Here is a 26,564-nt window from a genome sequence, read left to right as displayed (position 1 = left end):
TACCGCGGCATGTGGGATCTTCCTGGACCAGGGATCGAACCTGTGTCTCCTGCATTGGCAGGTGGATTCTTTACTACTGAGCCATCAAGGAAACCCCTGACTTCAGCATCTTGATATGAGCAGCAGGTTCCATTCTGATCGCCCGTGAAAAAATGTGTGGACGAGTGAGCCACATCTCATGAGCCAAGCCAGCGGAGGGGTGGGTCTCTGATGTCTGGGGGGATTTGATGAGCCCCAGGCCTTCCGCTTCCATCCCTCATCCATGGTCTCCTTGCAGTTTGTTCCTTAAGGGAAACTGGGTCATCACTTCACAATCTTGAAATGGCTGCCAAGAAGGCTCTGTCCCCACAGGACAGCGTATGCTGCTCCTGGAGGCAAGCCCTGGTGAAATGGAAGGCCTTCAGATAGCAAACCGTGCCCAGGAGATAGTGATCAGACCCCAGGGGGTGGTCGGCCCACAGGCTGGCACTGAAATGACACACAGTCTTGGCATGCACGGATCCTGCAGTTCTAGTTACTAGATACTTTTTTACTTATTTAAAGATGTCCAGGCAATGCCACTCCCACCCTTCACTGGGCCAGAGAACAAATGCTTTATTTTTTAAAATACATTTAAATAGCCTTTTATTCCTCTATTCCAATGCTTATGGCTTTCTTCAACTGTCTGAAAGCTATTTTGCCAAAAATCATAGTGTGTTTTTCTACTACTGTCTTATTGTAATAATTTGTTTTATAGTCGCTTAGTCATGTCTGACTCTTTGTGACCCCATAAACTGTAGCCCACCAGGCTCCTCTGTCCATGGGGATTTTCCAGGCAAAAATACTGGAGTGGGTTGCAATTTCCTCCTCCAGGGGATCTTCCCAACTCAGGGATGGAACCTGTGTCTCCTGCACTGTAGGCAGATTCTTTATCATTGAGCCACCCCTATTGTAAAAACACCCTGCTTTGATAATCACTCTACCTGTTGGGCAGTGTCCTTGAATTTGCAAAGGTCTTTTATTGAAGAAAGCTACAGATGGGGGAGCAGGAACCACATCCTTCTGCAGGTTTTCTGGAAGCCTCAGTTTCTTCTTCTGAAAATGGAATATAAAATGTCATCTAGTTAATGAATTGGTATCTGAAAAATATTTCGAGATTGAGGTATAAAAACTGCTATAGGACCAGAGCTGTAGATGTAGCTTAAGCTGCAGAAGTAGTCTTATATGTAACTTGAATATTCTTAATGCACCAGAGGAACTTACAATTTAAGTACATCTTTTAGTAAAATGCACTTATGAAAGGAAAAATTATGTGGCCCTCTTCGAATGTCTCAGACATTTGGAATTTCTTAACAGGACACTTTAATACAATATGAGTCAAAGTGGCTTGTTATCTGTCATGCTCTCTGCTGATCAAATCAGACGACCTTACCAGTATATTGCGTTTGGCTCTAGAGTCAGACCTCAATTGCTTCAACAATTCAATTTATGAATCTAGGCAGGCCTGTTCCTCTTCAGAGTTCATAAGCATATCATCCCAGAAGATGAAGGGAAGGGAAAGCCAATGAAAATTAAATAAGTTAATTTTTCTGTCTTTTAGTAAATGTGGGAAATGAGCTGATGGAAGACAAAACTCAAAACCTATCACAGAGATGTTTGTGTTATCAATTACCCCTGTTACTCTCAAACAGCTGTTGGAAAATGGGGATGTCTAGATTCCCTGTTGGGAGTAATTATTCTCCTACCGTAATACAGGTCTTGCAGGGTGGACCATCTGTCCTGCCCAGGTTGGGGTGGGTGGTCAGTAGGAAGGAGACTGCATCTTCTCTCTGACCAGCTCTGCCCCTCACCTACAGGGTCTTGAGTCTATCTCTGTGACCCCTGTCAGCCTGGCTAAGGGATTCCAAATAAAACCAAAGGAAGATGTGACGATGGCCAAAACAATGAAGTCTGGGCACATGACCTGTAGCCTTACCTCCCTGTAGCTTCTGTGGTTTTGCCTGAATGAAGACTGTGCTGGCGGAGATGCTGCTTTAAGTGCATTGTCCTTACTCGTGGAATCTCTTTGATTTCTTTGATTTATGAAAGCACAGACTCTTTTCACAGGTCTACAGTAGTACTTTGTACTTGGCATTCAGTAATTGTGGAATGCTTTGGGAAAATGTTTTGGTGCATTCCATCGAAATAATGTATTTTTATGTAGTTCTCAACCTTTAGCTGAAACACAGTTTCTATTTTTTGCCATCCCCATAGCCTTCCCATAGTATTTCCTCAGCTGATTCCACTCAGATGAATATTTAATAAGATGAGATTTCTATATTTCTGATGAGATTTCCACATTTCTAATGTCTATGACTATTCCTGAAACTCTTATTTAAAAAGTTTATATTTCCCCCCAACAGTAATTTAATAACCTTGAAAATAGTCAACAGTATGAGCACAAATCCCTTAATTGGCTTTACAGGGAGAAAATACATGGAAAAAGTACTGCTGTACCCAGTCAACACAGACCCAGGAACAGCAGCTCTAGTGAAAAGCAGAGAGCAGTGGGTTAGAATGGCCACTTAGGCACTTACTACTCGAATGAGATCGAACAAGTCACCGAGCACTTCTGAGCCTCAGTTTCCTCAGAATGGGAATAACCACATTTTCTAAAAAAGATTAAATGTGAGTGAATGAGTTTTGTTAACCATGAAATGGTATAAGGATGTAAGGGTTATTATTATTTACACTCCTGAAATGTGAGCAAGAGAGGCTCCAGACCATTTTTTTTTTTTTTTTTTTGGGTCTTGCCACATGGCTTGCAGGATCTTAGCTCCCTGGGTCCCCTGGTAGTTGAAACTCAGAGTTCTAACCACTGAACCACCAAAGAATTCCCTCCAGGTCTTTTAAAGTGCTTAAGAAAGAAGGTCAGGATCTGAGAGATGATGAGCTCAAAAGACAAGGGCCAAACATTTGGCATGATAAACACATGTTGCTGGTCCTATGAGGATGCTAGCTTGTATGAAGAACAGACACTTCGTGCCCCAGGTCAGTTCTTGTTCATGAAGATTCTATAATCTAAGCATCTCCCTGGCCTCCAACTTCCTGAGGTCACTGTTTCACTTAATATCAAAATGAAATGCAGTCACAACAGCTGAATCTAGAACCTTCTTGTCTTTTTCTCTAAAATACCTGAGAGCACAGGGGTTTTCCTTCTCCCGCACACCATCACCAACTTCCCTGCTGTCCTCTGACACCACTACTCCCAGCCCCGCTTTAGCCATCCTTGCTGTCCTGAAATCATGGACTGTGACCCCTTCTGTTCCCCTAAAGCACTGCCAGTGTTACACAGCTTGGGAGCAGCAGAGAGAATTACCACACGATGTGCAAACACTTCAAATTCAATGTTGGATGTCGCTGCCCTGAGTTCCATCACCTCCCACATAGAGAATGTCTACATTCGCATCTCTCCACATCTCCCTGGTTTTCTCCCATGTTTCTAGCTAGCCCTCCCCAACCCCATTCCTCTAGATTCTTCCATTTCTTTCTTCAAGACCTCTACTCCCTTCGTGAGATACCAGTGAATTACTCCTGTTTCTGTATCATGCAGAATGATTTAACTTTGTTGTTGTTGTTGTTCTATACTTCTCCCAACTCAAGCATGCTAAGGAGAGAGCCTCACCTTTCACAACCTAGTAGGGATAACAGATGAATGAATGAATTTGAGTTTAATGAGATGCCCGACAGACAACTCAAAACACGACTCCTGACTACACAGAGGAGGTACCAGCTTGTTCAACAAAGTGGATAATGCCCAGAGGTAGAGATTGTTCAGGTCATGGTCTCAGAAATCATATTTAAGGCCAGGGTGATGAATGTCTTTGCCCAAGGAGAACAGAGTGAACTCTGCTACAGACTCAACTCTGGGAAAAAATACTTCTATTTAATGGATGGTCCAAGCTGCTAGATGCCTGTAAGCTGGGATAAAAACTCAGAAAAGACAGCTTCCAAACAGTCATGGCAACAGAATCTGGACAGCCAGGGTTTTGGAAGCAAGTGGAGGTGAAATGGAAAAGGCAGTAAATATGTGTGGGCTGCTGCATTCTTACATGAATCATTGTCAAAGCTAGTAAGCATTTTAAGAAAAAGAACTGTATGCCTGTAACTGGTTTACAGAAGATTCTCACCGTGTTAGGGTGTGAGCATGGAATGGTTCCATTGCTGTCAGCATCAGCCCCCGGCTGCTCTCCGCTGAGTTCCCATTTCCCAGAGTAGCAGGACATCAATGATCAGATTGGCCAGATTTTAAAAGTTGCCTAATGTTTTTGATTATTAGACCAGTCTCATTTTTGTATTTAAGATTCAATTCTAATTATTAAACAACGGGGACAACAAAGAAAATAGCAGGTGTTGATGAAGATGTGGAGAAACTGGAACCCTCAGGCATCGCTGGTCAGAATCTACAGTGGTGCAGACACTGTGCAAGACAGTGTAGTGGCTCCTGGAAAAAGTAAACATGCACACACCACACCATTCAGAAATTCCACTCCTGGGTGTACACCCCGAACCATTGAAAGTGGGAGAGTTTTGTGCACCCAAGTTCACTGCCGCATTATTCACAATAGCCAAAATGTGAAAACAATCTAAGCGTCCATCCACGGAAGTGAAGTGAAAGCCTTCAGTCGTGTCCGACTCTTTTCGACCCCAGGGACTGTGGCCTGCCAGGCTCCTCTATGCATGGGATTTTTCAGGCAAGAATACTAGAGTGGGTTGCCATTCCCTTTCCAGGGGATCTTCCCGACCCAGGGATCAAACCCAGGTCTCCTGCATTGCAGATGGATTCTTTACCATCTGAGTCACTAGGGAAGTCCCTAGAAGAATGTCCCACAGAAGGATGGATTAAAAAAAAGTGTAGTCTATACATAAAGTGGGGCTTCTCAGGTGTCAACAGTGGTAAAGTATTCTCCTGCCAATGCTGGAGACTCAGGTTTGATCACTGAGTCAGGAAGATGCCCTGGAGAAGGAAATGGCACTCAAGCAATCTTGCCTGGGAAATTCCACGGACAGAGGAGCCTGGCGGGCTTCAGCCCATAGCTTCGAAAAGAGTCAGACACATACATACAATGGATTATTACTGAACTAAAAAGGAAGGAAATTCTAATTCATGCTATGACATGGATGAACTTGAAAATGTGCTAAGTGAGAGAAGCCAGACACGAAAAGACAGGTACTGTGTGATTTCATTTATGTGAGGTCCCTAGAGTCATGAAAATCATAGAGGCAGCAAGCAGAGTGTCGGGTGCCTGGGGTGCGGGCTGGGGAATGAGAGTGAAAGATTAATGGGGACAGAGGTTCCATCTGGGATGATGGAAAAGTCCTGCGGACGGATAATGGTGATGGTTGCACAGCATTGTGCGTGTACTTAATGGCACTGAACTGTACACTTAAAATGGTCAAAACAGTAAATTTTATGTATGTTTTACCACAATGTTTAAAAATATTTTTTAAAAGATTCAGTCCTAGGCATTCCATCTGAAATTCAATTGCTGGCCCATTGCCCCCTTCCCCCACCAGCAGCTTGCTGGTTCTGCCTCTTGGGTAACATGCATTCTCTCTTATGGAGCCCCAGGAACTGAGGAGTCCCCTTCATACACCTGGACGGATTTGAAGAGTGGGGTGGTTAGAGCTCCCCATCTTCCCTCTGGCCTACTGTTCTTGCAGCCCTTCAACCCCGATGGAAAGGACCACCCTGAAATCCCCACCCGGGCAGGTAACAAGCCTCTCAAGGCTGCTCCCAAACTTCAGAGGGGAGGACGCACTGTGCTTTGATCCTGGGCTCCTAGGATGTTTGCTGAGACCTTCTTACCCTGCTAAGCATCTTGTGACCTGCGGACAGCTGCAGGGTCACCCTAGCAAGAGTCCAGTTTCCCTGTTTTGCTGTACTCCAGTCTTTACAAGTAATTGTCTTAAGACTCTCCCCAGACTTGGCTTTGGGGATCAAAGGTACCTCATCCCTCATCCTCTCTGTGCAGGTAGAATTCTAAACTGGCCCCCAAGATTCCAGCCTCTTGAAGCATGAGTAGAGTCTGTAGATATGCTGGGGTGTCACCTCTGTGATTATGCCACATTTTATGGCAAAAGGGATTCTGTGGATGTAAATTCCCTCATCAGTTGACTTGGAGAGGATTAGAAAGGAGATGGTCTGGGGAGGACAGAAAGGGAATATATTCCACCCCCGCCTCCAGTCCCCTACGGGGGACAGGGAACAGCTTCCCACTGTAAATACTAACTGCACCTCCACAAAGCTTAGGACCCGCACGCCTCTTGGATTGGAAATGGGGTTGAGGGTGTGGGTGTCAGAAGGGCCGGTTCAGAAGCGTCAACTGTCAGTAAGTCCTGAGGAGGGGCTTAGTTCCTAGTGACTTCTTCAACTGGGAGTGTAAGAGATAATAAGTATTTTGACTCTCAGGGCAATTTTAGGACAACAGGGGGGGAAATCTCACCTTTTATCACACAGTGAATGGGAACATCTTTTCCTATTGTGACTCTCTGTAGAGAATACTTTAAATCCTATTTAACAATCTAGACATTGAAGTAAAGTATTTTTAAGCTTATCAAAGAATTGCCAGTTTGATTTTCCCCATCCTTTCCTCCACCAAGATTGCCACTTGGGAATACAATTGAGACCCAGTGTCTGAGCGCCTGGTCACATCCAGATGATCCTGAAGGAATCGAGTTATTGAGTCTGTAAAGCTGGGGACAGACCTGGACTCCACTGTCCGACTAAGGGGTCAACGACCCTCCTTGGTGATTCCTCTCATTCTCTGACTGTAACACTAGGCGCATCTTGCTCCCTTGAAATCAGAGAATCAACATCCTTAAGTTAAGGGTCACTTCAAAGAAGAAGTTATGGCTTGGTCACAGTGGAATTGTATAAAAACATGTCAGCCCTCAAACCTAGAAACTGGGTGCAATGAAATCCTTACACTGAAATTGTTTTAGGAGAATTCAACTTAGCAGAAGGTAACACAAGCTACAAATGTTAAGTATTCCAATGCACGGTACTCATCTCTCCTTCCAAATGTCCCTGACACAAACAAGACTGGGTCTCACTGGGTCCTGGCTCAGAGACCCACCCGAGGCCAGTTTCAGCCACATTCAAATCTCCTGAGAATAAGGCTCACTCCAAAAGCATTCCTGAGGAGTGGAGGCGTTAGTGAAGTTTGAGGGGAGATGGAGAGGATTAAAAGACACTGCATAGGAAACTTCTATAATGCTCTCCTATCCCCCGCCTCCCCAGCCACCCACGGGTTCCTGGAGTCATTTCCAAAACCCTGTTGGCTTTGCATACTCCATCTGCAAACCGAAAGCTAGCCAGATAACAGGAGAAGCAAACAAAGTTGTTTGGCTAAATTTAGACCAACCATGATTCCTCAGGCTTATCTGGGGGGGGGATGCCATTCACCTTACCGTTGTTTTATTTACAGAATCACTCCTACTCTATTTGGGGATTAATAGACAGATGGTGACCAACTAGTTTATCATTGGAGTCTCGTCTGTATCCCCCAAACCCTCCTGGATCATAAATTTTCCTTGGACAGGGAACTCATCCATACTGCTCACTGTTGCACCTCCTTCATAACACTTGGCACATACGAAACCACAAAGTATTTTTGGATGAAGAATGAATGGGCTCCATACATCCTCTCTTCCTGTTTGGACCTCGGTCACTTGGCGGGTCCTGAAGCTCGAATGAACGGTACTTCTTCACCATGAATCTTTTTAGAACCTTGCTTCTCTTTCAGACTTTTTTTGAATTTAGATGTAATTTATTTACCATTTTCTTCCATATTTGTTTCTTCCACATGCATTTCTCCTTCAGAATACTGACCTGGAAAACGAACAAGGTAGTACATGATCTATTTGCTTTCAGGAAGTATGGGACCACTTTATTATCATCTTTTAAAGTTTTTCTTGAAATCATCACCAAAAGCCCTCCAGGTTGTAATTTCCTTGTTGGTAGAATAGTTTCTTTTTATAAATCAAGAAATTTCACTAGCAAGTCATCCTTGAAGTACATCAATCTCCTTCTATTCCTTCCTTCTATCATCTACCAAATATTTACTGAATGTTTGATATAAACCAGGCTCTGTGCTATGCACATTGGCATTTATTGTCTCAAAAAGATGTGTATGCCTATATTGATTTATAAAAGTCATGTAGAACCAGAACAGAAAATTTGGGACATATACAATACTAAAAATAAGAATGACATGAATACCGCCAGAAAGAACGTCATCCTTTTGATATATTCACTCAGTTTTTTAATATATACATGCACTTTCCATAGCTGAAACAGTAATTTACACACAACTTTGTAAAGTTCTTTTTTCCCCTTTAGGTATTTTCTTGTGTTCATGAAAAATACTTCATTTTTAAGAGCTGCATAGTTTAATAGTTTACTTAAGGAGCATGTGTGCATACTCGCAAAGAGTCAGACACGACTGAGACTTTCCCCTAATTTTTGACTTTTATGGTTATTTATAATTTTTTGACATTATGAAAAAGGAGACTGCACAAATTTTTGCACTCATCTCTGATTATTTCTATAGAATCCCTAGATATGGAATTATAAGGCCAGAGTATACAAATATTTTTCCAATAAAGTTATATCAACTTATGTCCAACCAATAGTATATAAAACTTTCCATTTCATTGCATTCCTGCCAGTACTAAATATTAGACTTAAATTTTTTTCTAATATAATAGATGTGAATATTGCTTACTATTTTATTTTTAAATTACTGGATAATCCAAGCACTTTAAAATATAATTACATGGGAATTCCCTGGTGATCTAGTGTCTAAGACTCCATGCCCTTATTGCTGAGGGCACAACTGTGATCCCTGTTTGGTGAACTAAGATCCCACAAGCCTCATGGTGTGGCCAAAATAAATAAATAAATTTGAAAATTAAAAATATATAATGACATACACACTAATCATTTTTATTTCCTCTTTAAGACAATTTTTCCATTTAGTTATTAGAGTTTTCTTATCAATGTGTGTGTGCTCTTGTATTGAGGATGAAATGAATTGCCAGATTTGTTTTCTATAGTTTTGTAAGTTTTTTTTCTTTTCAAATTTTGCTTACAATATTTTTAGTTAGTTATCAGAATTTTAAAACTCTCATGTAATATAGTCTACTGGTCATTTCCTTTATGATTTTTTCATTTCTTTTATTCCCTCATCTTGAGGTTACGTAAATATTTGCCTAAATTTCCTAGTTTTAAAGTTCTTTAATGTAGCTTAAATTTCTTTTAACACATAATGAAAGGTATGAGCTCAACTTGATTTTTTTTCAAATTACTAGTTTTCTTAAGTCCATTTATTGAGAATCTGTCCCTTTTTTATTTATTTTAGATGACTCCATCACATATTAAAATCTACACTATATTGACTTTTTTACTATCTTGACCCAGTGTCTTTTTCTGGGTTATCTACTCCATTTTATTATCTATATCGTTCAATATATATTAACATTCTATTTCTATATGCTAACATTTACTTTATTATTTATACTATGTTTAACTAACAAATGGGGAAATTTCCTGTATTTTTCTTCACTTTCATTATTTTCTTAACATTTTTAATCTGCTACTTGTTAAAGTAAACTTTAAAATAATTTTGTTTTAGCCTCCTAAAGTAGATTTAATAGCTTCATCATACAAGTAAGAAACTGAGTCTCAAAAGGAATATATAGTTCAAGTTTACACATATTCTAAATGGAAGAGGCATAAATCAAACATATGTCTTTTGAAGAATTCCCTGGTGGTCCAGTTGTTAGGATTTGGTGTTCCCACTGCCAGGCCCGAGTTCAATCCTGGTAGGAGAAATATGATCCTTGCAAGCCGCACGGTGCGGCCAAAAAAAGAAAAAAAGGAGAGAGAGAGAGGGAGAATCATGTCTTTTGATATCTCCCCTTTTAGCTCTAAAATACTATAATTTTTTAGTAAAGAAAACTCTTGAAATTTATTTTCTGTTCTTTCCCATTTCCGGTCTACCTCCCTCTAGTGGTCATTACAGATATTGCCGTTTCTCAAGCCAATTTACACAGTTCTTATTTTAATACAAGAAAAATCATTAGCTTACATTTTAAAAGTTTACTTAAAAGTTTTTAACTTACACAAAGGTAATAAGAATAATCGTCTAATATTTTGGGCCGTGTATCACTGGTATTTTCTTAGCAAAGACCAGCCTCAAAAGAATTCAGTAAAAAGTCAAGTGAACAGAAAGCAAAGTTTTGTCAGTATCATGGACTTTAAAGTAGTAAAAATTGCAGGTCCACAACCCTCCAGATGTTTCTTTGCTCTTTTCTCCATTGATGTTACCCAAGTACTTTTAAATACAAAAAAAAAAAAAAAAAGTACTTTTAAGAAGAGCAATCTTTAAATTCCCCCTCTAACCTATTTTTTGCTTTTTACTTCACTTTGCATCCTTTCTCACCATCTAACGCCTTTGGGTATGTTCAGTTGGCCCAGAGGTATGCGGACAGGAGTGCAGAGGACTCAGGTACTCACGCTGGGCCCTGGCCAGTTCTGCACCAGCCCCAAAGAAGGGCAGCCAGCTTGAAATTCCCACAAGGCTCGGGTCCCAGTTAGCAGGGCTGGCTTCATCCCCTACTGCCTTGGTTGTAACCTCAGTCTCATTTCTCCCTTTTCATTTCTCCCATTTTCATTTCTTGTTCCCTTCCCACCTTTTTTTGTTTGCCTTTTTCTTTTTCCTTTCTTCCTTCCTAATCCCATCATCCTTCAGTTTCTTCCTCCTTATATTTCCTCTTCACCTGGAAGAAGATACCGTGTAAAATTTAATTTGTATGCACAACATAATGTGTACTTTATAATAACTAAGTTAAGCATATGCATATGCATCATAAAAGTTTAACCAAGCTAAGAAAAACAACAACCAGTAAAGAGGAAAAGAAAAATTCTGGGAAGCACTAATCATAATGTCTTTTTAAAATCTGAATTTATGAAAGATAGAGGTTGCCTATATTACCTCCCACCCGTGGCTATTTAATTTTTTTTTTTTTTACTAAGCCAATTCATGATAAATACATTAATGTTTAACAAATGGTACAAAAGAGGACATAAAAAGAACATGGACAGAAAGCTTAGGTGCATTATTTAAGGAGGATTAAGGATTTAAGTCTCTTCTGGATTTGGTTCAGAAAGAGGGGGTAATAATACTTGCCTAATTAAGTAGTAAGTGGTGTAGATTAAAGTGTTTGTAAACATTAATTAAAGACGCAGGGAGTTAGATGAGGCCAATGTGTTATTAGTGAAAAAGTTTTCTTCCCTTTAATCAGATGCCTCCTTCTGGGAAGGGCAAAGAAATGATATCAGGACTAAGGAATTAAGGCTCAGCCCTAAGTGTCGCCAGCGACTCAGTCATCCTTTGCCATCAACCACTTCCTTCCTTAGCTTTCTGTAAAATGGGGATAAGTACAAAGTACTCTGCAATACGAGTTTTTATCATATCTGCCATTTGAGTATATATCAAACCCTGCAATTAATAAAACCCCACAACTCTTGCTTTCTCCCTTCTTACAGAGTTGTCCCACCCCATTAACTTCCACCAACATTAATTTCACTTCCACCAACTTACAAAAGCTTTCCACAACCAGCTAATAACCTCAGTGGACATTTCCACGGTGATTAAGGAGAAACGGGACCGCGCAATAGGGTCAAAACCTCTTGGACGCGTTTCTTCGCCTCTCTGAACCTCCGTTTTCCTCCTCTGTAAAATGGGGATGAGAAATCAGGCAGCTGTTCTAAGGATTTAATGAAATTATGTGTGTCTATTAAAAGCCTTGTTGGAGGCTAATAAGAATTTGATTCGTGATAGTTACTATCGCTAAATATAAAATAACCTCTTAAAGCTGACTATAGGAGGAGGAAAAAATGGTCCGTTTCATTCAGACTTTCAAATGCAAATCCCTATGTTTCCCTGTGTAATTCAGAGATGGGGCTAGGGGTTCACTCAGATCGGACCAATTCAAACCTGGCACCGACACCAACGACCTCTGAGGGAGGCGGCAGCCTGGCAGCACCGGCGCGGGGACTGGTCCCTTTAAATGTCCCGGGCACGCGCCCTGTGAGTTTGGAGAGCGGGACAGCCAAGACCCCGGTGGGAGCGCGTACGAGCACGCGTGGCGGCGCGGCGCAGAGCGCGCAGCCGGGTGTGCGCGGAAGCGAGCGCCCTGCCGGGAGCGCGCGGCAGAGGGCGCGCAAGAGCGCGCGCGCGGCGGGGCGGCGGGGGATGGTCCGCGAGGTGCGCGCGAGCAGACGGGCGAGCGGGTGGCGCGGGCGCTCGGCTCCCGGTCCGCCGTCAGGGTGGGCTCCTGCGGTCCCCGGGGAGGGCGCTCCTGCCAGGTGAGTGCGGACTTCTTTATCCGGGACAGGGTGGGAGAGCGGGAGGGCGCCCTGGCAGCGGATCCCTTCGCCCCGCACGACGGTGAACCCGGCGGCGTTTGGAGCCGATCGCTGGAAGTCGGGGTTCGGGTGGGGCCCCAAGGGGAAGGGCGACCCCCTTTCCTAGTGAGCCAGCGGCTTGCTCTTCCCGCGGGTCGCTGCCGGTGCGGTCCTGGTAGGGATCTCTTTTAAAGATCTTCGGTTCTTTCGCATCTCGTCCCTTGGAAGTTTGGAAAGACTCTGGCGCCATCCGAGGGGCTGTCGTCGGCCCGGTGGCCTCTCACCCAGGAAATTCGGGACCTCCCTCGGGATCCTGGGAGTAGGCGTGCGCCCGGCTCGGGGTCGGTGGGGAGGACGCGTGGTTTTCTGACTCCGAGGCTATCCTGGCGGGGGGGTGCACGGTGGTCAATGGCACGTTTCTTGCTTTGCTCGCAGAGCGGTCCGGGGTTGTCCCAACACTCCTGCCTTGGCCCCACTGCCCTCCTCCGAGGAGCCGCAGCGGCTGTGCAACTCCCGGGCACTGTGTCCCTTCCGCCGCAGGCAGGAGGGCGAGAGTCTCATATTGGCAGGAGGTGGCCGAAGCCACCTGTTAAACTTGGGTCCTGCGCAAAGTGACCAGTGGATTTCCGTCCCCACCCCCGCTCCCCAGCCCCTGACCCTCAACAGGTAACTGAGTCACGCGGGAAACGTGTAGGAACTGTCCCTGAGCTGGGGCGCGAGGGATTAAAAAAGAGAAGACTTTGTGGCTGATGTGGTGCAATTTAACAAAAGGCAATAAAACAAACTCCAGTATTTCTCCAAGGCTTTGAAAGTTTCCCAGTATTGTTTTACGGAGTCTAAATTTAAGCATCTAGCCTTTTTTTTTTTTTTTAAACCGCAGGAACTAACCTCAGAAAACATTTAACTCTTTGCCAGGACCCACTTGGTGCAAAACGAACACTCACAGGAAAGGAAAATGATTTTGTGCCTTTCCCCCTGCTAAATACAGTAGAACATTCAGGTCTGTTGCTGGAGACTGTAGGAAGAAGGTTCCTCTGGCTCTAATTTTCATTGAGAACTACTTTTTTTTTTTAATCTGTATTTCTGGAAGTTATAGAAACACCAAATCAGATACAAATGTAAGGTCACAGAAGAACCTAAGTTTATTAAAGATGCTTTTCTTTAAGCACTACATTCTTACTGCTCTAGCATGCACTGAAAAAAGTCTGCCCTCAAAGCTCAGTGTCTGAATGTTAGATTGTTTTTCTAGGTGGAGGAGGTATTTTGGTTTATGAGACCAATGTGGAAATACAAACAAATGCCCTATTTACTTGGGATTGGGTGGGAAGGGTGGAAGTTGTCAAAAATCTCTCTTGCCAAACTTGACAGTATATGTATGGAATCTTGTGTATTTTCTTGCTCAGACCTGTAATGGCCATTTTTAAGGGACTGGGTATATGCCTTGGTAACAGCACTACAGAGGTTTTTTTACATGTGGGAGTTGGTGATGGACAGGGAGGCCTGGCTTGCTGCGATTCATGGGGTCGCAAAGAGTCGGACATGACTGAGCGACCGAACTGAACTGAACTGAACTGAAGATATTGGATGCCGATAATTTAAAAGTAACACATTTTCTCTTTTAGTAGAAATCAGAAAGCCAAAATCAGATTATTTAGAGAAGTCTGGAAAGGAGAAAGATGATTTTAAGAAAATATGAGGGCGTTTGGCTCCACGTTGACTCTCTTTGAGGCCGTGGGCAGGATTTGCCTGTTTTAGTGCAGGCCCTGGGCATTCATGGGGCTTCCCTGGTGGCTCAGAGGGTAAAGAATCTGTGCCTGCAATGCAGGAGACCCGGGTTTGATCCCTGGGTTGGGAAGATACCCTGGAGAAGTGAATGGCTGCCCACTCCAGTATTCTTGCCTGGGAAATCCCATGGACAGAGGAGCCTGGCAGGCTACAGTCCATAGAGTCTTAGAGTCACGACTGAGCGACTAACACACTGGGTGATCATAAATTAATTCAGCAATATTTGCAAGCTTGTCTGACCACTTCCAATGTGCTGAGCACTGAACTAGTCATGGGACACACCAGCACACCTAGATAACTGCCACTCGACCCGAACTGATGAAAGCAGATCGAGTAAAGCCTTCATTGGAAGCTGAAGCTACACCTGGCCCTGGTTCCAAAGCTCTCAGACACCTTAGGAGCCTGTGGTTGGCACCCTCTGCTGATTGTCAAGATCATCTCAAATAACTCCAAGAGATAGAGCTGAGCCTTGAAGCCTGGGGGAGAGAGGAGAAAGGCTTGGTGGAGCAGAGCTGAGAACAGGGCATCCTCTGGAACAAAAGTTCAAGTGCATCGGCTGCCACTGGTACCAGGACATCCTAGGAGCATCCCAGAACCTGCGCCTTCGCTGGTAGAGGGCGGCTTTTCCTTTCAGCTTCCACTGCCCTCTCTGTGCAGTGTTGGTGGCTTCACCGCTGCCTGCATGTTCTCAGGACGACGGGCTGGGCAGCTCTACCCCTGGGGCCCTGCAGCCTTCCTCTCTTGAATCTGAGTGGGTTCAGCTTCTGTTCACGTTAGCACAGGGGCGTCAGGACCGTGCAGTCCCCATAGCAGCCTCGGTAGAGAACCACCCCGAAGCTTCACTTCTCAGCAATGCTGTTGTCCCCTCCCAAACCTGCAGCATTAATCTTGAATCGTGTTTTGAGGAAGTAGGTGCTAGGTTTATGGTAAAGAAATGTGCAGGGCAGAACATGCTGCCTTACTGAATAGCGATGTGATTGTTCCATACAGACTTGTATTTTCAGACTGGATGTTTCCAAATACCTACCACTCAAGACTTGGTTCTCTCTCTCTCTTTGATAGTGAAAACCATAGAACAGTGAATTTATCATTTTAGAGTGTACAGATCAATGACATTAAGTACATTCACATTATATGTGTTTGAGAAACATGTTTTCTTTCATTTTGTTCTGTAGAGGTCTACAGATATCCGTTCAATGAACTTTATTGAAATCCTATTTTTTTGTTGTCGCTTGTTTCTTTGTATATGTCTCTCTTCATATTAGTTAATACCTACAATTGTAATGACTTGAATGCTGTGCTGTGTGCTGTGCTCAGTCACGTCTGACTCTGTGACCCCATGAACTGGAGCCCGCCAGGCTTCTCTGGCCATGGAATTTTCCAAACAAGAATACTGGAGCAGGTTGCCATTTCCTACTCCAGTAAATGAACTTTATTAATTTCATCATTTCTCACTAACTTTGTGTGTGCTTAACATGTCAATCATTGAGAGAGGTGTATTGAAAGATCCCACTGTAATGGGGTCTTTGTTGATAGCTCCTTATATTTGAGCTAAAAAATATTCTGAGACTATATGTACATACAACTTTCTATTTTAATTTCTAACTATGCATCTGTACATTTATATTGTTAGACATACACTGTCTAATAGGAATTGAATTTTTATTATCACATAGTTACTTTTATCACTAGTGAGGATTTTTGCCCTAAAGTCTATTTTGTCTGATGTGATATAGAAAGAAAGAAAGTGAAGTTGCTTAGTTGTGTCTGACTCTTTGTGACTCTGAGGACTATAGCCCTCCAGGCTCCTCTGTCCATGGAATTTTCCAGGCAAGAATACTGGTGTGGGTTGCCATTTCCTACTCCAGGGGATCTTCCCCACCCAGGGATCGAACCTGGGTCTCTTGCGTCTTCTGCAATGACGGGCAGATTCTGTACTGCAGTATACTTGACATTCAATAAACTGGAGTACATCCACAATGTTTTGCAACCATCACCACTATCCAGTTCCAGAACTTTTTCATCACCGCAGAAGGAAAATCCATACCCGTTAAGCAGTCAGTCTCTACTTCCTCCCCTGTTCCAGCCCCTGGAAGCCACTAACCTGTTTCTGCCTCTGTGGATTTGCCTTTTGGAATATTTCATACCAGTTGACTTATACAATGTATATCTGGCTTATTTTACTTACAGTGCTTTCAGGATTCATCTATTTGTAGCATGAATCATTACTTCATTCCTTTTTGTGGCTGAGTAATATTCCCCTGAATGGATATATCATAGTTTACTTATTCATTATCAGCGTATGGATATTTGGGTAGTTTCCACCTTTTGGTTTGTGAGTAGTGAAGTTACAAGGAACTTCCAAACTGTTTTCCACGGTAGCTGCACCATTTAACATTCCCGCTAGCAATGTTTGAGGATTCCAGTTTCTCCACATGCTCACCAACACTTGTTGTTTTCTGTGTTTTTGTTTTTACAGCCACCCCAGTGGTCATGAAGTGGTGTCTTTTTGTGGTGTTGATTTGCATTTCACTAATGACTAATAATGATGAGCATCTTTTCATGGACTTAGTGACCACTTCGAGATTTTCTTTGGAGAAAACTCTGTTCAAGGACTTGATTCTCCTTTGTATTAACTTTTCTATCACCAGCATCTTTCGAGTGAATAAGAGTAGGGTTTTTTTTTAATATATATTTATTTATCTATGTATTTATTTGGCTGTGTCAGTCTTAGTTGAAGCATACGGGCTCTCTAGTTGTGGTGCGTGGGCTTAGTTGCCCTGCGGTATATGGGATCTTAGTTCCCTGACCAGGGATCCAACACGAGCTCCCAGAATCGGAAGGCAGATTCCTAACCACTGAACCACCAGGGAAGTCCCAAGAGTACTTACTTTTATAAGACTTGGTTTGTATAGTATGTTCCTTCTCAAACCCTCATTCTGTTGTTTGGCTTCTTTTTTTTTTTTTTTTTACGTTTTCTCTTTTCGGCTTCTGCTGCATCTCCCAGAAGCCTCGTTGTCTAGCTTTGAAATATTTAACATTCTACCTATTCTAGTTATCTGAAGGCCTGGTCTGTTCATTCAGCAATATTTGTAGGCTGTTGGGGCATCTGCCATGTTCTGGTCACTGAACTGTCCCTGGAGATACAAACCTGCCACTCCTCAGACGCTTCTGTTTTAGATGTTTGCAGATTATATTTTATTTTACTTCCTTTTTCTCATTTGTTCCAAAAACTGTTATAATTAATTTTTATTGGAGTACAGTTGCTCTACAACATTGCGTTAGTTTCTGCTGTAATTTTTTTTTTAGTCAATTAATAGTGCCTGGCACCGGGAAAAAGAACAGTACTTAACTCTGTCCACCAAAGGTTTCAGCACCAAATAGCTGTGTAACCGTCGGGTTCCCCACTTTACCTCTGTGGACCCCAGTTTCCTGGTCTGTGAGCCTGGGGGGAAGGACTAAGTGACTTCTCTGGTGCTCTCAGACCTTGAAACTGGAGATGATACACTCAGGCTTCACCATAGCTCTCCCCTACAAACCTAATTCTCTGAGTGTCTGTAAAATAGCTCTTTTTGTATAGCTCACTTCAAGGAATTGTCTTGTGTGGAAAGACAAAAGATGGCTCCGTTCCTGTATACTCAACAGGTGAGTTTGGTCAGTTGCTATTTTCCACAATGGCACATTTGACGTTTTCTGTGAAGATCCCCAGGGTTCGAAGCGCTTTCATGAACTCTCAAGTTCCTTCTGTGCTGGGCATACCTGGGAGTGCAGATAGATGTCACTGAATATGGTCCCAGCCTTCGAGAAACTTGTGATCTAGTGAGAGTGTTACAGGTGTCAAGTGGGAGTCGATCTCAGAGGCCCATGCGTCTTTTGGAAGCAGAGGTCAGAGGTACCCTGACCTTTCAGGAGGTAATGTTGGAGCCAGGCCAACAAGGGCAGGACAGTGGGTTGTCCGAACGGTGAGCCATGGCTTTACTCATCATGCTGAAGAGTTCAGCCTTGAGTTTGGGGGCACAAACCATGGACGGGTCATGAGTGGCCGGGTTCTGCAGTGGAGGAGAGGTTTGTACGTACACTGAGGCAGTAACCTGAAGTTGAGCGGGGTGCCAAGGGTTGAGGAAGGGAGGCTAGAAAGATGAAGGAGATAAGATGGTACAGAGAAGGGGATGGTGCTGGAAACGTCTGATGTTGAGCAGAAGTTCTGGTGCAGAAAAAGTCTGAAAAGGCATTCCTCTAGAGTGGAAAGCTGAAGCCTAAATCCAGCTCTCTCTGACCTCGGTTTCCTCACGTGATTTGTCCCCCACACGCATCAAGAACCAGTGAATTTGTTGACTGAGCTCCTGCTGAGCTTCACTTCATCAATCAGGTTGTAAAGTGTGTGCAACGTGAATCTGTTGTGTATTTTTTTCCCTCCCTGTTCATTCTTACTGTGAATGAATGTGATTTCAGAGGTATTGTCTAAGGAGAAACATTTATTAAAAAAAAAAACAAAACAACAACTCATAGTTCCAACCAGGCATGTAAAAGATCATTTTACACCAGGGCTCCCACACGGAACTCTGAGGAGCCAGGAATTGTGGGCTCATTTTCCTTATAAGCCAGAGACCTGTTTTAAATCCCTTCCACACAATTTGCAGGACGAAGAGAGAGAGTAGCACTGTAACATACACACTACCACATGTAAAATAGACAGCTGGGCAGAATTTGCTCCGTGACTACCTGGAAGGGTGGGATGGGCCAGGAGGTGGGGAGAGGTTCAAGTGGGAGGGGACACGTGTATGCCTATGACTGATTTATGTTGATATAAGGCTGAAACCAACACAATATTGTAAAGCAATTATCCTCCAATTAAAAAGAAGTTAATTAAAAGGAAAAATATTTTAACATCAACGGGTGCTAAAGCCATACTACAACGAGAACTGTATCTCAAGAACACTTTCCTTTTTTTACAGTGCTAATTGTCAATTCAGATCCAAAATCGTTAGGTTAACCATGGCTATTCAACTGTATTTTTGTTCTCACTGATGGTGTTGTTTTCTTATTTATTTATTTATGGCTCCGCCGGGTCTTCCTTGCTGCCCAGGGTTTTCTCTAGTTGCGGAAAGTGGGGGCTACTCTTCATTGCAGCGCTCGGGTTTCGCACTGCAGTGGCCACTTCTGTTGAGGAGCTCAGGCTCTAGGGCACGTAGGCTTCAGTAGGTGCAGCAAACGGGGTTAGTTGCTCCGCTGCACCAGGGATCCTCCCAGGCCACAGACTGAACTCATGTCTCCTGCATTTCAAGAAGGATTCTTAACCTCTGAGCCAACAGGGAAGCCCCAGCTATTTCTGACCTACGTCAGTGATTTGATCCACTAACTGTGGGCCAGACATCTGACCCTTCCCTTCTCAAGCTCTGGAAGAATGTTGTCCGAGAACTTGAAAATTCACATAAAAATACAGTGTGTTTAAGACTGTATTCCCTAACTAATTCTCATGTCAGTCTTGTTTTCCAAAGCAGTGGGGAACCTGACAGCTTCAGTAGCCAAGAGGCCTTTGTCAAATTTTGAGTAATTTGAGTAATCATCGAATTCCAGTGCTGATTCATTCAAGGTGCCAAGTTTTTTCCCAGAGAGTTTGATAAGCAGTCCTTGAAATGCTGACATCAGTATCACCTTGACTGTTCATTAGAGTCCTCCAGTTTTTTCAACAAACATTTGGTTGAACACATTTCTTTGTTTTATTTCGTTTTTGTTTGTTTTTTTTTTTTAACTGAAGCATTCAGGTGACACTGGTGGTAAAGAATCTGCCTGCCAAGGCAGGAGACAAAGGAAACAAGGGTTTGATCTCTGCTTCGGGAAGATCCTCTGGAGAAGGAAATGGAAACCCACTCCAGTATTCTTTCCTGGAGAGTTCTATGGACAGAGGGCGGGCTACAGTCCATGTGGTTACAAAGAGCCGGACATGCCTGAGCACACACACAAATAGTTGATTTACAATATTGTGTTAGTTTCAGGTGGACAAGAAAGTGATTCAGTTATATCTACATACACATATATCTATTCTTTTTCAGATTCTTGTCCCTTATGTTACTACAAAATATTGAGTATAGTTCCCTGTGCTATACAGCAGGTCCTTGCCAATTATCTATTTTATATTTGTTGTTGTTGTTGAGTCACTACATCACGTTAGACTCTTTGCAATCCCATGGACCGTAGCTGGCCAGGCTTCTCTGTCCATGGAATTCTCCAGACAGGAATACTGGAGTGGGTAGCCATTCCCGTCTCCAGAGGATCTTCCCTACCCAGGGACTGAACCCAGGTCTCCTGCTTTGCTTCCCTGATAGCTCAGCTGTTAAAGAATCTGCCTGCAATGCAGGAGACCCCAGTTCGATTCCTGGGTCAGGAAGATCCGCTGGAGAAGGGATAGGGTACCCACTCCAGTATTCTTGGGCTTCCCTAGTGGCTCAGCTGGTAAAGAATCCGCCTGCAATGTGGGAGACCTGGGTTTGATCTCTGGGTTGGGACGATCCCCTGGAGAAGAGAAAGGCTACCCACTCCAGTATTCTGGCCTGAAGAATTCCATGGACTGAATAGTCCATGGGGTCCCAAAGAGTCAGACACAATTGAGCAACTTTCACGCACTCCTGTATTGCAGACAGATTTTTTACCGCTGAGCCACTGGGGAAGCCTATTTCATATTGGTTATACCCATTTCTTGAAAAAGTCCTGAAAGCCCCTTATCTTTTCCCCTCTGTTAAAACTGGGGTAGGAGCCTGTGCCCACAGGCCTGGATTTACAGGGAGGGAGTTGAGTGCTTTGTTCCTGGATTGCAGGGGGTGTCCAGAAAGAGTGCGGGCAGGAGGAAGCCTCTGGAGACGCAGGCGCAGGGCTTGCAGAGAGGCTGGAGAAGACAGGGTTCAAAGCTGGACACAGTGGATGGACCCAGCAGGAGGTCCTGCGGGAATTCTGCTCCCCTCCGGTTTGGATTTAAATCTGTTCAACCTGAGATAAGACATGTAAACCAGGTCTTGGCTTCCGGTCTCACCAGGTGTTATAAATACCAGAGCTGGATGAACGTGCTCTCGGTCAGCTTTATTTTTGCTGTGAGGAGGAATGAAAAACTCAGCCAAGAATTTTTTTGAGCTTCTCAGGAGAAAGAAAAAGCATTATAAAGCAATAAGGCATACTTATTATGTCCAAGTAAGAAGTTCTACGTTTTAGCACCGTGGAGTAGCACACAGTGGCTGCTCTGGTAACATTTGCTGAATAAAGAGGAAGCACACAAGCTTGTTTAACCAAAATAGAACAACTTAAGCTGGGATTTTTCCTTCGATCTTTTTTTTTAATTTGTCAAACAATCCAGAAATGCAGTAGGCATATGTTTAGTTGCTCAGTCGTGTGCAACTCTTTGTGGCCTCTTGGACTTTCAACTTGCTAGGCTCCTCTGCCCATGGGATTTCCCAGGTGAGAATACTGGAGTGGGTTGCCATTCTCTTCTCCAGGGGATCTTCCCGACCCAGGGATTGAACCCAAGTCTCCAGCACTGCAGGTGGATTCTTTCCATTTTTAAAAAATGGGCTAAAAAATATCAAAAATTGAAGTGTCTACCTTTGCAGACATTTCATCAGATGAAGCTAGATTTTCCTCCTGTTGATTCTTTTATGTTTGCTTCTTCCTAGGTCATTACTTTTTGTTATTAGTAATGAAACTCAAATCTGGTTAAATTTGTTTTCTGGTGAAGATTTGTGTTGGGAAGATCTGATTTCTGCCTCCTCTGTTCAGTGGTAGTACACTGGGGTGGAAAGACTGCTCCCCTTGGGGCAGGTTAACCAGCCTACCTGGGTGAGGCCTCTGGTGTGAAAGTGTTTGCTTACATGTAGGTGAATCAATTACTTTCATGTGGCGTATGGCCTTAAGAAAATTAATTACTGCCTCCTACTAATAGTTGAAACTATTCACAATTGAGATGATCTGAAACCAACCTTGTTTTTCTACATTTTTCAGTAAGAGCTTTTTTTTTAATTAAAAAAAAAAAAAAAAAAACTCTAATGAAAGCATGGAGATTCTTCTGGAGAAGTAAAACTGCCAGGCTTTGAAGTGCTTAATTGTCTTTCATACCCTTGAGTGCTAGTTAAGAGTTTAAGGTCCTAAGTTCTTACAGAGGACATTTTCAGAAGTAAGGAAAATACCCAACTCAGAGAAAAAGCAAAACCGTAGGAAAAGGATGCTAAACCACTGACCACGTCAACGATTTAAAACTCCAGACAGAAGTAAGCCTCTGCCTGCAGCTCTCCCAGCAACTACCAGTCTCTGCCTGAGAAAGATTTTCCTTTGATGTTCTGTGCAGGATCTAGTCTTAGTTTGCTAGTTTGCATAGTGAGTATTTTTGGAGGCATTCTTTTCTTTTCAAGGCTTTTGTTTTCTTGACATGGAGAAAGAGCCCATACTAAAGAATAGATGCTGCTGCTGCTAAGTCGCTTCAGTCGTGTCCGACTCTGTGTGACCCCATAGACGGCAGCCCATCAGGCTCCCCCGTCCCTGGGGTTCTCCAGGCAAGAACACTGGAGTGGGTTGCCATTTCCTTCTCCAATGCATGAAAGTGAAAAGTGAAAGTGAAGTCGCTCAGTTGTGTCCGACTCTTAGCGACCCCATAGACTGCAGCCCACCAGGCTCCTCCATCCATGGGATTTTCCAGGCAAGAGTACTGGAGTGGGGTGCCATTGCCTTCTCCGAAAGAATAGCTGCTACATATTTATTTTGCTTCCGCTGTCTGTTTCTGTGGCAGCCCATTTTGAGATTTCGTGTTGGTCCTGGTCACACCTGTGGATGTACACATGGGTGCATGCATCCTGTAACTTGTCACGTGTTAATATCAGGAAGCATTAGTGTTTCCGGTGTTATTGCTGCCAAGCTTCTATCAGATCATCATTCGTGCTTAAAGTTCTCCCCTCCTGCTTCACATTTGTCCTTGATTGAAATCTCTAGGTTGACTGGGAGTAATTTCTCCTAAATTTCAAGGCTTTGGTCTCTGAATATGACAGAGGAATAAAGGGTGATTACCGCAACGAGGTTAACGTGTCTGAAATGATTCTTACACGTTTAACTTTTCCTTTAGGTCAAAGGTCCATTTTAAGGATACTCTAATGGTTTTAGAGTTTTAAAATATAAATTCTGTGTTCATATCAGTACTATTTACAATAGCCAAGACATGGAAGCAACCCAGGTACTCATCAGGGAATGAGTGCATTAAGAAGATGTGATGTATATACAATATAATATTACTCAGCCACAAAAAAAAGAATGAAATGCTGCCATTTGCAGCACTGTAGATGGATATAGAGAGTTTTGCCTAGTGAAATAAGACAAATACTACATATTGCTTATACATGGAATCTAAAAAATAATACAAATGCATATAAATACAGAAACAGACTCACAGACATAGAAAACAAACTTATGGTTATCAAAGGTGGGGGCAGGGACAAATTAGGGGTATGAGATTAATAGACACAAACTATTATAGGATATAGTGTGTAGCACAGGGAATTATAGCCATTATTTTATAATAACCTATATGGAATTCTCCAGGCCAGAATACTGGAGTGGGTAGCCATTCCCTTCTCCAGGAGATCCTCCCAACCCAGGGATCGAACCCAGGTCTCCTGCATCGCAGGCAGATTCTTTACCAGCTGAGCTATCAAGGAAGCCCTTAATAACCTATAATGGAATATAATTTGCACAAAATACTGAATCACTATTCTGTACACCTGAAGCTAACACAATACTGTAAAGCAACTATACTTCCATAAAAAATTGTAAAATAAAATATAAATTTTGCTTATATAATGAATGCTAAGTCAATAGTTTGGGACTAATTTTTCCAAAATCCCTGGCTATAGTTTAAAAAGAGAGAGAGGGAGCTTTGCCCTCAAGTGTAGTCTAACTGAGGAAGAAGAATTACATGCATAATGACATCTGATGTGTGAGTTGTATCCAAGGGACAAAGGTGGCGTTGCATGGTTAACAAGTGGTGGGAGATGAGCAGTCGGCGGGAGGAGCAGGTGGAGAGAGGGGTGACTAGCAACTTCCAGAAGGAAGGAAGGGTGGACGAGGCTTGCCATCGTTTCTGAGCCAGGCTCTGAAGATGGGGAGGAGAGTGACAGGAGGCAATCCAAACGTGGCTCAGAGTGTTAGGGAGACCAGGCTGGGTAAAAGGGTTTCGTATCGTGGAAAACAGGTTTGAAGAGATAAAGTTAGGCCGATTCCAGAGATACTTGAAAGCCCTGGGTCTTGCAGGTCAGCTCTTTGGCAGGATTGGTTAGGAAAACGAAAACTGCCATCTTTGACAGGCCTGTGGTCCCAAAAGGAATCCAGGATTTCAGAAAGGTTTATTAGGTCCGTGCAACTCACTGGTGAATGTTGCATTGAGTCTTTGTTTTATTTTTAACAAAGTTTTGAGAGCATAAAACTTGGAGGAAAATGAATTTCAGGACCCCAAAAGTACTTTGGCCAACCTGCCAGGTCAGTTCTGTATGTTTGTGTCTAAATGTGCATTTTTGGTACCTTGGGGGGTGGTTGCGGGGGGCGTGCAGAAACTGTCCTTTATGTGTGAAATGGGACACAGGATGGAGCTGTGTTGCACTATCAGATGTGTTGTGATAACCAGAGCATAATAGTTTCTGTGGAGTTCGTCTGTAAATTACTAGGGGGAGAAATGAGATGATTATTTATAGCCTAAGAATTCTATTGAAGCCCTAACTAAGTTGCATAGTAGAAAAGAAAGAATATCAGGACTCTGTTTCCTTTTAATTTACGGACTGGGCTAATAAAACAATACAAAAGAGTCTTGATATCAATCACAGCTTCATCTTGTAGGTTGTTTCTCATTATAAAACTCACTTTTGTTACTGCACATCACCGCTGTAAAACTAGGAATGAGCACAGAAACAGAAACTATAAGAAACCATAAAATACGATTCCTCTCATCTTTATTTGAGTAACTCAGAGCGTGTTAGGACAGGTGAAGATTGTTAAGAAGTGCCAGCATTGGGATGACCCTGGTCCAGCAGCTAAGACTCCGTGCTCCATGCAGGGGGTCCGGGTTTGATCCCTGGTCAGGGAACTAGATCCCACATGCCACCACTAAAGATGCCGCGTGCTGCAACTAAGACTCGGTGCAGCCAAAATAAAAATACTAAAAAAAAAACTGCCAGCACTAAGGCTAACAATGTCTCTTGTGTATATTCAGATTATATTATCTCAGAGTGTATACCTTCCATGTAATATGACTCTTATCTTTACTTGCACCCACTGCTTAACCAGAGGAAAAGCCCATACCTGGTAATGATCTACGGTGACTCAGAAACAGTTTCCACTGTGAAGCTCCTGCATTTTTAATGTCCCTGAAGGTCAAGAAGAACTTATCTTTTTGGAAGCAGCTTGGCTGTTAAATCATTATATTGGGATTTCTCAGGATATAGTCTTCAAGGTAATTTCTATCTTCAGATTGTTTTTCTAGGTTTGGGAACAAAACTTCCCAATGTTCCTGTGAGTGTAGAATGAGATGATGAAAGAGTGGGATGTGGGTTTGCACATGGATCCGGCCTGCCCTGGGAAGTGGGGGTGTTTTTAAGGAGCTCATTTCTCCCCCTTTTCCCAGCGGAGGCTGTGCTTCTGCCGACTGTACCTCGGCTCTGGAAGTTTACAGTGGGGTCTGGACAGGAGTTGGGGTCTCTAAGCCTGGATCACAGTCCAGGGGTTCAGAGCCCCAAGACCCAACCCAGAGCTTTTGTGAAGAGTTTGCCTTGGCAGCGAGTCGGAGCGGTTCTCATTTTAGAGTTGTCACACAGTCGTGCTAAGCAAAATTAGTTCCACATCACTTGGTTAAGGAGGATCATTTTCCCCTTCATGTTCGGAACTGCAAAGACAATAATCACCCTTGTGATTCCGTTTAGCTTGTCTGCAGGGAATCTTAAGTCTCAGAAGAAGTTGATCCCCTCCCCCCACCCCAGGGGACAAAGCCTAGTAGTTGAATGGAAGGGAACTCATCTGTTTGTTCCAGTTTAGATTCTTTAGTAAACTGGGTCTGGTCAGCCTTTGCCTGGCTAATTTCGAGCTAAGTTGTGATCCAAGAAAAGTTTAAATTCAGGGTTTCTCCCTCCAAGTAAAGCCAGGCTGTCTTCAGCGTTTCCTTTCTAGACTGTCCCCAGGTTTCTTGACTGTGGATGTCTCCTTTGCTTCTCTCACTAAATCCAAACTCATCTGTCCTGTATCACCTCCTGAGCCACTGAGCCTTGCAGAGTTTCCCGAGTTTCCCAGGAAAAGTCATTGTTCCTCAAATCTCTAGGGAACCTGGTCAAAGAAC

At 43.3% G+C, this 26,564-nt stretch overlaps 1 protein-coding gene across 2 annotated transcripts in view; it reads left to right on the top strand.

Annotated features, from left to right (window-relative positions):
• Positions 1-12,617: 12,617 nt before the first annotated feature.
• The window catches only part of PROSER2 (proline and serine rich 2), a 40,873-nt gene continuing 26,926 nt past the window's right edge, over positions 12,618-26,564 (top strand). The window contains exon 1 of one of the 2 annotated variants that reach the window (XM_061435705.1): positions 12,618-16,889. The gene's annotated coding sequence lies outside the window, so the exon portion shown is untranslated. Of the gene's footprint in view, positions 16,890-22,723; positions 25,689-26,564 lie in introns of those variants that run through there. The other variant, XM_061435704.1, reaches the window with a different exon arrangement.

The sequence above is a fragment of the Bos javanicus genome, chromosome 13 (genome assembly GCF_032452875.1).
Source record: "Bos javanicus breed banteng chromosome 13, ARS-OSU_banteng_1.0, whole genome shotgun sequence".
Classification (NCBI taxonomy): Eukaryota; Metazoa; Chordata; class Mammalia; order Artiodactyla; family Bovidae; genus Bos; species Bos javanicus.
Note: the sequence above shows the minus strand (reverse complement) of the source record. Positions and strands in the feature narration are given on the sequence as shown.